Below are 13,175 nucleotides of genomic sequence, written 5' to 3' on the forward strand. Positions count from 1 at the left end.
CTCTCTCTCTCTCTCTCTTTCTTTTTTTTTTCTTCATTCTATAAAACAACCATGGGCCACTTGGCTCAGAGAATAGGAGTCAGGCATAGCTCAGTTCAGCTAAGCCCTTGACAAATCTTCAGAGAGAAATGAACTGGGAAAAAGGAAGGGCACTGAGTGATTGTAGAATCCTAGACTAGAGCAGCATTAAAAATGTAGTGTCTTAGTCACTTTCCCACTGCCGAGACAAAATACCTGACACCCATAATTTAAAGGAGGAGCGGGTTATTTGGGCTCACAATTTCAGTCATGGTCCATTGGCTCTGAGGCAGAAACAGGATGGCAGAAGGGCAGGGTGGAAGGAAAAGTGCTCAAACTGTGGCAAGCAGGAAGCAGAGAGTGGAGGGAGTAAGCAAGGAGGAAGATACACCCTCCTAGATCACACCCCCAAGGACCTAACTCTTCTGTTCAGCTTTCACCTCTTAACAGCATATGTAGCTACTAAACTCATCAGGGATGAGTCCACCGACGAGTATAGCACCTCCATGAATCTGTCACCTTCCAAACACAGGAAGCTCTGAAGGGGACGTTTTAGATCCAAACCATATTGTGTAGTACAGTCTGTATGGCAGGGACATTGACCAATCAGAATGAAGAGCCCCTAGAACTGGAGCAGTTTTCTAAAGGACCCCTACTGAGATAGGCATTAACTCTCTAGTTGTGGAACAGAAAGGAATGAGGAGTACCAGGACAGTTGGGGACACTGAGCATTTTGGAGCAGAAGCTGTTTACCGGTCACTAAGGTAGGAGAGTAACATTTGGACAAGTGGGATGATGGTACAGATTTTCCTTTGGGGTATGTCAGTCCTGATCCTGAGGCAGATGGAGTCAGTCCTAGAGGTCATAGAGAATTCACTACTGGAAACCTAAAGGGTCCTGTCTATAAGACAGGGTGTGGACAATGAGGAAAATCTCCCTTTGCTCCCATGCAAAGAGTGGGTCAGACACTGGCTGTGCTGTTGCATACAGCACAAAGCCTGTTCCCTTAGTGTCAACCTGTGTCTCACTGGCACGAATCTACAATGCCATGCTCAGTGTCCTGAAATCAGGACTCACACTTGAAACACATCAGTCTGTTTCAGTGCCAGAGAGCTCAGAATGTGACTATGTTAAAACAAGAAGGAACCCTGGAAATCAGCTAATCCACCGTCCTCTTTTGACGTATAGGGAAATTGAGGCCTAAAAAAGGAAATTGCATTGCCATGCATCTAATTAGTGCTACAGCTGGGAGGAGTGGAGCTAGCTAGGAGCTGTCTCTGCTCCTTGCCTGAGACAGTTGCCTTCTTTGCTGTTTCCCAAGTCTTCATTATATTTGAGGGAAAACACCAGAATATCCTCAGGGCCAGCCTTCCACATAGGTAAACATGGTGTGATCAAATGTTTCTTCTCAATTGCCTGTCACTGTGCCTAAAATTTTACCGTCAATGATTCATTCCTTTGGATCTTGAGGATTTCTGCTCTTTCAGAGGATATAGATGGGGAATTTATTAACAATCCCTAAGAGAAAGGCTTTACACATTAGACCCAGGTTATACAGTTGTGGGAGAGCAGTGGCACCTGCTTCAGGGAAGAAGATACAGGCCAGGAAGGATGGAAATCCAGAACAAGAATTTGAATCCAGGACTCCAGCCATCCTGGTGGGACACATAAAGAATATTTGCTATCCCCACATCCAAAGCTTCTATCAAGCCCTGGTTTGGGCACTCAAGAAACATTTTCCCCAGGAGACTACACTGTGACCCAGGAAACCTGAATCACCACCCTGTGGCTCATGCTGGGGAGAAGAGCAAGAGCGTGAAGGATAACACCAGGCTATCTGGAGTGGCCATGAGGGCTTTTTATTAAGAGGTGCAGTCTGGGTGAGACGGATGTGACAAGGGAATTTATAAAGACATTGAGAGGAGCTTCAGCCGCAAGAGGGATGGGCTCTGAGGTTGCCAAGGAAGGTTGGGTGTGGAATCTGTCTGTTCTGCACCTCCACCAGGGACCCGCTGGCTGCAGGTGCCCTGTGCCAAGGCCGGGATGCTTTGTGTTGTTCCCTCTAACTTCCATTCTCGATCTGCTCCAAATCTGTGTGGGGCAAGTTTGGACTCAGCTGTGGATCCCTTCTCTATTCCTCCATCAGTTCTAGTGTTTTTCTATCCAAGGTGCTTTGGGGTGAGAATATTGTGGGAAGGGAGAGGGAAAGTGAGGAGGCCAGTGGGTTTGTCTGGAAACGTTTTGCCTAACAAGAGCTTGTGTTTCCTTAGAGTGTGTGTTTGCAGGGTAAAGAGGGGTGCACCTGAGAATATGGGAACTTGTCTTGAAGCTGTGTTTGTCTAGCAAGTATAGTAGTCAGTCCTCCATATCCATGCATTTATATTCTTGGATTCAACTAACTACAGGTGGAAATACTACAAAGAAAATTGTGTTTGTGCTGAACATGTATAAACGTTTTTCTTGTCATTAGATCCTAAATAATACATCATGACAACTATTCATATAGCTTTTGCATTGCATTATGTATTTTAAGTAATCTAGAAATCATTTAATGTACACAGAAAGATATGCATAGGTTATATACAAATACTGCATCATTTTACATAAGGGACTTGAGAATCCTTGGATTTTCATTTCCATGGGAGTCCTGAAGCCAGTGTCCTACAGATGCCGAAGGATGGCTGCCCTGTACTTCAGATTGTAGGTATAACTGAGATGGCTCACGGGGTGAGCTGAAGAAGCTAAAGACATCCCCCCCCAAAAAAAAATCCTTACTAGTTCTGTTGTAGAGCTCAGCTATTTGGGAAAAACACAAAAACACCTCCCTCCAGCTTTCAATAAAAATAAAGCCTCCTCCCTTGTTGCCATCCTCTGCTGTCTGGCATGAGCCCTATGTTCATAAGGTGTGGGGACCTTAAGTGGTTTCTATCCAGACACCTGCTGCCCTGGGGTTGGATGGGCTCAGGTGGGAGGAGGAGGCTGCTAGGGCCAGGAATTAGAAACCCAGAGCCAAGACTGTCTCACCGGCTCCACTCAAGTCCCCAAAACAATCTCCCCAGCTTAAGGCCAGGTCATCACTAACCGATGTGATGGCACTGCTGAGGGAGAGCTATATTTCACAGAGCAGGAACTCCTGCCCAGGTGCAGGCTCAGTGATTCATGGAAGACGAAATTCAGTGCAATCAATTTGAGAGAGTCAGCCAGGATTTCTTTTAAGCTTTACTCCCTAGCATCCCCCTCCTACCCTGGAGACAGACTGATCTCTTATATTTGTCTAGTGGCTTCATACTTTCCAAGGCGCCTTCACATCCATTGTCTCCATCAAGCCTTACACACACCCCCATAAAGTAGGACAGAAGCTGTTATTATCCCTGTTTGACCAATAAGAAAACGGAGGTCTGGAAAGGATACAGGGTCACACAGCTATTTAGTCAAAGAATTAGGGCTTCAAATGTGTTTCCTAACTTTCAGCCCTGTGATCTTGCCACCTCCCATGTGAACTCCCCACCACCCAGAATTGTGAAGTGCCCTGCACCTAACACTTTACCCAGCACAAAGAAGGTGCTAATAATTTGCTACCTGAATGACTGAATAGATAAGCAGGAGCAAGGCAGAAAGGAATTCAAGTTCAACAGTGTCTAGAGCCAGGGATTTAGCTCAGTGGCACAGTGTCTGCAAAGTCCTGAGTTCGAACCCTAGTACCAAAAGAAAAGGCTCTCTTTTAAATGATCAACATAGGACAGGACAGTCAAATTGTGTTCTTTCATCATTTTGACCAGGAAAGAAGGAGTAAGAGCTTTCCCATATCACAGATGCCATCGCCAAAACATGAAGATTAGCACAGCTCTCAAATGGAAGCCATGAGGCTTATTCCCCCAACAAAGCTTCCTTCTACCCATCCATTACAGAGGAACGGGTGCTGCTGTGGGTCCTCACTCCCCTACAGGAAAGGAGTCAGGATCAACCCAATGGGAAGAGAGGATCTGCCCCACCCTGTCCATGCAAGCTCTTTCTCTCTCCAGGTCTCCCACCATGTTTCCCTGGGGTTCTGCTGTGGAAGAGGTGTCTGAGGACACTGGTTGCTGCTCCTTTAGGACTGCAACAACCTCTTCACCATGACACTTCTGGTTTAACCCAGACCTCACAGGCTTGGAACTGGTCTCCTGCAATGCCACCTGGACTCAGACTTACCTCCTTCTCCTTTTTCTGTCTGCCCTAGGGCCCTCTACATAATAGGTGCCTAATAGATGTTAAATGAATGAATTGTCCCTGATTAGAGCAGTACGGTTGAGTTTCAGCCTTCCAAGTTCTCACCCCTCCCCTAACCATAGACAAATTGACCAGGGGGTCCCTTTAGCCCCTAATCCAGCCAGAAAAATGAGGAGATGGGAAGTGGAGACACAGGTCTTCAAATGCTGCTTTGCATCAGTACCAAGTAGCTTTAGAAGCAGACAGTCCCAACTTTGAGATCCTTTAGGTTTCCAGTCTTGGACCCAGCACTTTGCAGCTCGGTGTGTTGGGGGCTATTCGCTTTGCTCCTCTGAGCTTCTGTTTTGTTCTCTGTATAGTGGAAAGAATGCTGGAAAGAGATAATGGATACAAAGCAGGATGTTGAGCACTTAGTGTTCAGGGCAGCTGGATTATCCGAACATGGGTCCCCAGCAGGAGGGGTCCTCCAGGGGAGTGCCTGTCGGTCAAGTTACAGACGGTGTTTACCATCTCTCCCTCGCTAGTTCACCATCTCAGCAGCGGCTCAGTCTCCTCCTTTAAGATTCTGGTCACAGCAAGGGCTGGATTTCTAAGGCACGCGTGATCTTTCTTTTCCTACAGACGCCTCTGCCTACCGTCGGCTCTGGGCACATCCAGGGGCAGAGCGAGAAGGAGACCACGAAAGGGTTCCTGGGCCAGTCTGCTGTCCAGCCCTTGCCCGGAGAGGGTCCTGACAGTAAGTACTGCACTCAGAGCTGCCGTGTTGGGGCACCTCTGGGAAAAGGCCAGAAAATGGGAGTCCGTAGGGCTGGGGGGTCGGCAGCTGAGAGCTAGGATCCTCGTCTGCACCTCACAGTGACTTGGGGGAGGCCCCAGCCAGGGGGTCTTTCCATCTGGGTGGCATCCTGCTCGGCTCACGCAGCGGGTGGACGGAGTTGACAGTCAGTTGGGAGTGAACTTCCCTCTCCATCCCCCACCCCGGAGCCCGACGATTTGTTCTGGCCACCAGGCAGCAGGCAGGTGCCTTCGCGGCGCTTCTGATGTGGAAATTGCAAGGCAAGATGCCGAGGCTGATGTTTTGGACGCGGTGAAAAAGTGGCAGTGTGAGCTAAAAGTTTTCCTGTTGGAGGTGGGGGGAGGAGAGGGAGGTGGATGCGGAAGCGAAAGGTAAGCAGAATGAGAAGTTGGGGGACTGCCCTTGCAAGTGCTCAGAACTCACCCTGCCTGGGCCCTGCCTGAGGTTCTACCCCGAGGGAAGCAGCTCCCTTGCTGGCGGGAATAGGGTTCTAGCGCCCCCACCAGCACTTCGGCTTCCCCAGGAGCCTTGGCTGGTCTGCCCTCCGGGACCTTTGGCTGCACAGGATGGGGCGAGCTGGGGCAGGGGCAAGGGCACCCGAGGCTCCTGCGTTCTCAAAGCTCCGAGGAGGGGCTGAGAAGCATAATCACCCTACCCCGTGGTGCATTACGTGCAGAAACGTTGGTAAGCGGGACTGTGCAGGATCATACCTGTCACTTTCTTTTCTTGGATTTGTAAAATGCAGGGTAGACAGGAGGGTCTTAGGTGACAAAGGCAAGTGTGTCCTAAGTCAGTCCTTTCTCAGAGAGCACACAGATCTCCCATCAGTTTTTCCACCAGAGCGCAGCCATTCATGTTACCTGTGTTAAATTTAAGTGGTAGTTAACAAGAATTCGTGTACAATAATAAGAACCCTAGCTGACATCCACTCGGCTTTCTGTGTGCCAGGTACAGTTCTAAGTGCTTTACATGTGTTGTCTTATTTAATCTTCATAACAACCTTGTAAGGTAGATATTGATGTTATTTTACAGATAAGGAAATGTGAGGCACATAGGTCCTCAGACCTCAAGTCTCACACCAAGCTAAAGAGCTAAGGTTTCTGCTCATCTTACTTCAGGTCCCATTGTTAACTAGTGGAGAGATGATAAGTATAAAACAGAGCTCGATTTCCCTATGGCCAACTAATTTATTCTATAGATCTGAAGTCAGGACTATGGCCCAAAGAGTTTGAAATCCATTTTCATTGTATCCCACCCCACCCACATCTGTACTGGAGGATTGAACTCAGGACCTTGCCCTTGCGAGGCAGGTGCAGAGCCACTGAGCTAAATCCCCAGCCCTTCAAATCCATTTTGAGATCATCACCATTATATCCTGGGGAGAAAGGCAAACTGAGAGGACCCTAACAGAAAGATATGATAATAAATTGTTCTTATGTACTATTGACTGAGAACTTACTTGCCCTAGCACTTTGAATATATTTAATCTTCATGTAGGTGCTTTGAAGTAGGTAGTATCATAAGCCCCATTTTACAGATGAGGGAACTTGGCATAAGAGGTTAAATAACTCGCCACAGATTTGGGATTCCAGCCCAGAACCACTAACTCCAAATCCCAGTTTGGAACTACCCTTTGGTAGATTTGAGCACAAGAAAGAGATTTGTCTCACTGTAGCCTCCTAGGCACTTCCGAGGAGCTCTGTACTACTCTTTGCATTCCTTCCCCCAGCCCGCTTTCACATCAAGGAATGAATTGCACAGGTTGGTGGAAAAAGGAAATCTTGGAAGAGATGGCATGTTCTGCATATATTTGGGCTTTGTTGCATTGTCATGCATGTAACATCAATAAGTTGTTCTGCTTTGTAAGTTTTATTAATTAGACAAGTGTCTGCTCTGCTGACTTGGAGTTGTTAATCCAATATTATAGCTCTATCTCAGTACCTCTATTAGGAATTGTTTTCTAAAAAGATTTTAGAACTTTATTTACAATATCGGGCAAGGCTGTCTTCCCACTTCCTACAGAGGGAGAAGCCAGGATTTCTCTCAGCCAGGATTTCAATAGCAGAAACCATAGCCCATACATGAGTAATACTATGGCTGTGTCCTCACATCCCCCAGCATGACCTCTGTGAGCCGAAACCGAAATGTGTCAAAGCCCCTCAGGGCTGTCCCTGTGTCACATGTGGCCCTACAGTTGGATGGCTTGCACCTTCCTGCCACTGCCCTAGCCATTCATAGATCTGACTTCACAGGGACCCTCTTCGGGATCCAACAGGTGTGTGAGCTTCATGGCTCTGGCCCCCTTTGCTAAGGCTGGATATCAGTGTATTTACTGGTGGTCTGTCTTTCCTGTTCTTCTCATGAAAGACCTGCTTTCCATGTGTAGCTTTGTGGTAGCACATGAGTTATAGGGCTGGTAACCCCAGTGTTGGGCTGTGTCTATTGTTGTCTCTGTGAGCTCTTCAGAGTTCACTGTATCGTTTCACAAGGCCACAAGAAAGAAGTCAATGGGGGAACAGTGAGCAGGAGATGGTGCTCAAGTTAAATTTTGTCTGAATTTACTTCAAAATGTCTTTTTAATTGCAGTGACTTAAATACCTGGAAGTTTCTTTCCCTATTTATTGAATCATCATAACTATTCTTTGTCACATTTGACATTCCTTTCCTAGAATGTCCTTCTCCACCATAGCTGGAGTGGAAGAAATCTGCTGGGAATCATGGTGGTTGCATATCTTCCTGTGTGCCCCCATGCCTCAGATAACACGTGGTTTTATTTAATTTCATTTTATTACCTATTTCTATTTATTGCTGTTCTAGGAGCACTGAGTCATATGTTCAGTCTTTATTTTATTTTTTATTTTTAAATTTTGAGCAAGGGTCTTGCTAAATTGCCCAGGAACCTGCCATTGTCTAGCCTTAGCCCCCCCCCGCAAAAGTAGTTGGGATTATAGGCCTGTGCCATTATACCTGGCAACACACAATTTTATATTGTTTGTTTACATACTTACCCCAACCTTAGGCTACAACCTTCCTGAGGGAAGACACTGGGCATGTGATAGGTGCCCAGTAGATCTTTGTTTCATATATGAATGAAGGAGTGAATTAATACTATATAAAAGCTGTTGGAAGAAGCCCCTGACTCACAGCCAGGAAAACTGCTATCATCACCCTTATTAAGAGGGAAATGGGAGCAGGACTTACATTATTCTGCAATAAAGAATTCCAGCTTTTTGGATTTGTTTCTCTGAGGAAAAAATACACTGTAATGCCCAAACATGAATGCTTGGGGAAGAGCTTTCCTGATTAGTAGAATATTCCTGGGTGAGGGTTTGGTTAAAAAAAAATCATTTTTCCTTACCCTTTTTGATTCTTTCTAAAATGCCTAGGCCTGCTTTTCTACATTAGTGATCAAATCTGGAGTCTATCTCCAAATATGTGTGGTTGAGTATGGAGTCTGTGGGCTCACAGGATTCCCCAGGATTCTGTTTGCCCAAGCCTGGTTGTAGAATAGGATATGATCTCCTACCATAATCCCCAACTCCTGCCTGCCCTTACTGCACCCCCCAAAACATTCCCCAAGGCCTTCTGAGGTTTGTAATTCACTGTCAGCCCCTCTAAGAAACAGATGGGGGTTCCCAGGTAACAATATGGGGGAGATGAAGACACTTGGGTGCTGATTCATGCCCTCTGAGCTGGTAACTCAGCAGGTACTCTTGTCCTTGGCCTTCATTCTTAGGTGGAGGATTCACCAACCTCCTCTGCCCTTTTCTGACCCCAGGTAAGACATTATAATTCCTCACTCTTAACCGGAAGGTACAATTAAGCTAAATAAAAGGTGTCTTGTTCCCTTGAGGCTGCATTTGGCATCTCTGGACACCTCCAGATGGGGGAGACATAAGTTTACCAGGCTTCTGTTCTTTGTCTAGTGGCTTCTTGGCCTACTCTCTGTGTGTCCCTGGGCTATACTGACTGGACAGGTTGGAAAAGTTGCAGGGAAAGAGTAGGGTTGCTCCCTCACTGGAGATCAGCCTGACACCTGCTGGGCACAGGACCTGAGCCTCTGATACTACCTGCATCATTTTGGGCATCTAAGCAAAGCAGTGGAGCAAATGTACCTTTTTCTGTCCAGCTCTGCCTATCCTGGCCTGGCTCTCTCCTCCCATGCTCCTTAAAAGGGTACTGAGATGAGAAATTTGTGCCCTAGCAAATCCAGATGGGAGATGGAGTGAAAGAAAGGCCTTCTCACTGTTTACCCTGGTAATCTATATCTTCTTGCTTCTCAGCTAGCCTCTGTCCCTCTCTGGATGTCATCTTCATGCTTCCTGCTACATACTCCCTGTTCCTTCAGTCTCTAAGCCTGTTCTCTCTGCCCATCCTCTCTATTCGCCCAAGTCTGGCCCTTCCTGCAGATCCTAGCTATAGTCCTCATCTAGAAAGCCTCTTAATGCAGCTTCTGCAAATCAGCAGAGGGTAAACAAGGGCAAGTACATAACTTCCAAGGTCCAGCCAATTCTAAGATTATCCAAGAGTTGACTAGTCAGACGTTAGGAGTGTCTAAGACTGGTGGCCAGGCCATCAACATCTAACAGTGTCACAAAGAGGAAGATGGCCCAGCCACCTAGCTAAATAGGTCCTCTTAGCTTTAAGAGGCTTTGTCCAGAACCCCTTGCAACCAGCGTCTATCAAGTGGGCCCCAGAAGGGTGCTACTTGGGCATCGGGTCTTTGGCTACTGAAGGCAGTTACTTATTGGGAAGTTTCCAGAAGCTCCTGCCCACACCTGTTCCCTCTGTCTGCCCTCCAAGCTTTGTTTACACTTCAGCCCTTGGCAGACTAAAGATGAATCTAACAAGAGAGAACTGGGTGGATAAGGACTCTTCTGGCTTGGCATTCTTTGTCAGAGCTCTGCAACACAGCTTAGCCTTGAAGAGATGTGTGCACTGAGGGGAAGAATTCAGGCCTGCTCCTCATTTCCCCACCAACTCCACTTTTCCCATATGACTTTCCCCTCCCACCTTCTGGAATTCTCTCCTCTTCCTATTTTGCTCCTCTCAATCTCCTCTTTCACAACAGAAACCCAGCTTTTCGTGACTGGAAAGTTGGCCTAAATTAGGAAGGTGCCCATGCCCTCTGCAGCCCCATCTGAAGTGAGTAGGTCATGCTGTCAGTATGGCATAGTAACTCTACCCCTCCCAGGAAGAGCTCCATCACCCAAAGTCCTATCAGAAGTCTCTCATTACCATGTGGCCCTTGAGCAACAGTGGAGCCTTGAGGGCACTGTTGGGAGACAGCTTACTGGGCATCTAAAGAGCTGCTGAGGATCTGGAGGGGGCCTCCAAAAAGCTAAGGCCACCAGAGTTGACAGCACAGCATCTCTGTGATATTTGCCTTCCCTAAGCTTTTCCTTGTTCTTTCACAGTCTCCGCAGCCCTCTTGTCTAGTTTCTTCTCTGCTGTCTTGTTTTCACTGCCTCCCTCTCTCTTGGCTCTGTCTGGCCCCTTTTCCTGCTCATCTGTCTTCCCCTCTTACTTGTCTCTCCCTTCATTCCTCATTTTTTCCCTCTGGCTCAATCAATTTCTCTGCCTCCTTCAGACATATTTGGTGTGGTACATAGAGTGTGGGGGCTGGGGTGCCAGCACTCTTAGGAGTGACATAACAACTCCTTCAAGCTCCTATGACTATTTCATTGCTCCAGTTCCCCCTCACTGCCCCAGCCAGTGACAGGTGACAGGTAAGAGGGGGCTAAAATGCAAGGATCTCCCCACTAACTCTGCCACAGCTCAGTGGCAACAGCTTCAGACTTTGTGACCCAGGGTGCCATATGGTATCAGCCTCACATCTGTCACTGGGCTGGCAACCCCAGCAGGGAGGGCCTATTAGACAACATGTCTGAATCTATGGAATGCGTAGTCCCTGAAGGGACAAGGGGAAGGGGAGGAGCAGCTGCAGAGAGGGTCCTCTATAGCTTCTTCTAAGAAGCATTGTAGGGTTGGTCTTCGCAATCTCCCAGGTATTTGTGGAAGGACAGATGACCTTGGTCTCTACCTGCCCCCTTGTGACCTGCTAGAATGGGTGACAGGTGTCTCCATTCTAGCCCTCTGGGGAAAAGCTTCTGTTTGGACAACTAGAAAAAAAGAATCTGAACACCAGCAAGTTTTCTAAAAAATGCTTCTCTAAGCTCAGCTGAGGAAGAAAGTGCAGAGCCATAAAAACCTGAAAGTACAAGAGGGAGGCTGGCCTAGGAAAGAAACCAAGTCATCTACCCAGAAATTCTCAAGAGTGGGAAGGACTATCCAAAGTCATCCTGCTCATTCCACCACCTCTTGCCATTCTAAAGGAATAATTGTCTATCCTATAAAGAAAATTCTTGGATGAGGAAGAATTGCTGTTGGGTTTCCCACACTGAACCCCTAAAAGGAATGAAACCATACCATCTCCAATTTCTTCTTAGATTGCAGCCTTGGACTCTTCCTTTGACTCTTCTCTCCCTGTTTGTCTTTAGCCAGAGATGTTGAGGGGTTTCTCCTATAAGCCAGAACCCCCATCTGGAACCTGCCTTTCACAGGTTGAGACCCAGCCAGTAGGCATTTGATAATGACTTGCATGGAATAGCCAAATGATACCATTCTGTATGCTTCAGAATCATCCCTATCCACCCATGCATTAGTTCACTTAAAAATATTTAGTAAGCATCTGCTATGTGCCGGTACCATATGAGATAATGGAGGCTTACTGTTGAACAACAAAGACGCAGTGCCTACTCCTATAGGGTTTACAGCCAAATGACCTCATAAATATATAATATACAAATTGTGATGTCATGTGTGTGTCATGAAAGAAATTAACAGGTTGCAAGTATAGAGAACAGCCAAGGCAAGAATTTCCAGGAAAGGCCTCTGTGAGGAGGAAATTCTTTTTTCATTGTATCAGGGATCGAACTCAGGACCTTGAGCTTGCCAGGCAGATGCTATACTGCTGAGCTACATCCCTGGGAGGGAATATTTAAGCAGAGATGTAAAGCATAAAAGACCAGCCATGTCAAGAATAGGGAAAGAGGCTTCCAGAAAAAGAGAAATTCCAAGTGGGCTGGGCTTGAAGTGGCAAAGAACTTGGTATGTTGAGAAACTCAAAGTGGGCCAATGGAGCTAGATTGTAACTGGCAAGAGTAAGAATAGTATTGGTGAATTTAATAAGAGTGGAGGCGATCACACAGGGCCTATGGGCTATAGAAAAGGAGGCTGTATATTATTCACTTGCAGTGACGAGCAGAAGGGTTTTAAGCAAGGGAGTGATAACCTTTTTATCACAACTTCTGCAGTAAATGTAGAAAAGCAACAGGGAGACTAATGAGAATGCTGCTGCAGCTATCCACAAGAGAGGTGGTGGTGGCTCGAACTGAAAATAGCCATGGATGTGGAAAGAGTTGGTTATATTCTGGATGTGTTTGAAGAAACAGGTCACAATATTTACTAAGAGATTACACGTAGAGGATGAAGGAAAAGGACAGAGAGCTTCAAGAATGACTTGCAGCTTTCTGGTGATGATGGTGACATAAACCGAGATAAGGAATGCTGAGAGAGACCTAGTCTTGAGAGGTTAAAAAAAAATCAAGAGTTCAGTTTTGGACACATTAAATTTGCCATTCCCGAGAAACATGAAAGTAGACATGTCAAAATCTATGAGTTTGGGAGCTCCAGAAGAGGTAGAATGCAAAATGGGAGTTGCCTGCTTTATCAAACGTACTTAAAGCCAAGAAACTGGATGAGATCAGCTCAGGGAAGAGTAGAGTAAAGAAAAGGTCCAGGAACGAGTTCCAAAGAACCCCAATATCCAAGATTTAAGTAAAGTGGGAGAGATCCACAAAAGAGACTAAGAGAAGTAGAAGAATAGTCAGGAGGCAGTCAAAGAAGCCAAGAGAGGAGAGTGGTTCAGGAAGGAGAGAGTGACCCCACTGTGTGTACATCTGGTGAGAGGTTGAGTGAGATGAGAGATGCCGGGGTTCAAGAGGGAATTTTAATAAGAGCACCTCTATAGAATGTCTGATGTGGAAGCCAGATGATGGTGGGTCAAAAAGGAAAAAAGAGATAAAGCAGAGACAGTATGTGTAGAAAACTCTTCTGAAGAGCAGGAAAGCAGGGCAGTAACTGTAAAGGG

At 46.6% G+C, this 13,175-nt stretch overlaps 1 protein-coding gene across 2 annotated transcripts in view; it reads left to right on the forward strand.

Moving 5' to 3' along the window:
• Nucleotides 1-13,175, forward strand: part of Frmpd3 (FERM and PDZ domain containing 3) — a 145,083-nt gene that overhangs the window by 49,172 nt on the left and 82,736 nt on the right. Inside the window, exon 2 of one of the 2 annotated variants that reach the window (XM_033760362.1) lies at nucleotides 4,849-4,963. The gene's annotated coding sequence lies outside the window, so the exon portion shown is untranslated. Of the gene's footprint in view, nucleotides 1-4,831; nucleotides 4,964-13,175 lie in introns of those variants that run through there. The other variant, XM_010611831.3, reaches the window with a different exon arrangement.

This window comes from Fukomys damarensis, unplaced genomic scaffold, assembly GCF_012274545.1.
Source record: "Fukomys damarensis isolate Sample0158 unplaced genomic scaffold, DMR_v1.0_HiC HiC_scaffold_39, whole genome shotgun sequence".
Classification (NCBI taxonomy): Eukaryota; Metazoa; Chordata; class Mammalia; order Rodentia; family Bathyergidae; genus Fukomys; species Fukomys damarensis.